The sequence below is a fragment of the Sinocyclocheilus rhinocerous genome, unplaced genomic scaffold, assembly GCF_001515625.1.
Source record: "Sinocyclocheilus rhinocerous isolate Xijiao unplaced genomic scaffold, SAMN03320098_v1.1 scaffold637, whole genome shotgun sequence".
Lineage (NCBI taxonomy): Eukaryota > Metazoa > Chordata > Actinopteri > Cypriniformes > Cyprinidae > Sinocyclocheilus > Sinocyclocheilus rhinocerous.
In genome coordinates this window covers 239401-239756 of record NW_015662933.1, presented here as the reverse complement: position 1 = coordinate 239756, position 356 = coordinate 239401, and the positions used below count along the sequence as shown (strand labels likewise).

The following is a 356-nucleotide window of genomic DNA, read 5'->3' as shown; positions in this document are numbered from 1 at the left end:
ACGTTGTTCTAATAATTTCTTTTTTTAATAAAAAAGAATGTAATGCACACAGACTTTATAATCATTGTGAAATTGCTGTTTATTTTGCTGCACCGGCAGCTATAGGGTTAATGCGGGAGAGACGAGCGAGTTAGGCTGGTGTGCCTGTGTTACAGCTGTTCTGCGTTCTGTAAAAGTCAAGACCAGTCTTTTGTCTGGCGTTCTTCAAACATTACAGTAGACATATTTTGGTTTACAAACTGTATTGTTTCATCAGTTAGTCACGTTAGCACTCTGCTAACGTATCCACCATTATTGTTTTAAGTGTTCACAGTTTAGCAGCTAAACTTTAGCTGTGGGCACGATTCGCTTGCATA

At 38.5% G+C, this 356-nt stretch overlaps 1 protein-coding gene across 1 annotated transcript in view; it reads right to left on the bottom strand.

The window, feature by feature from the left end:
- Positions 1–356, bottom strand: part of LOC107728443 (golgin subfamily A member 7B-like) — an 18370-nt gene that overhangs the window by 5158 nt on the left and 12856 nt on the right. The gene's annotated exons all lie outside the window — the stretch shown is intronic.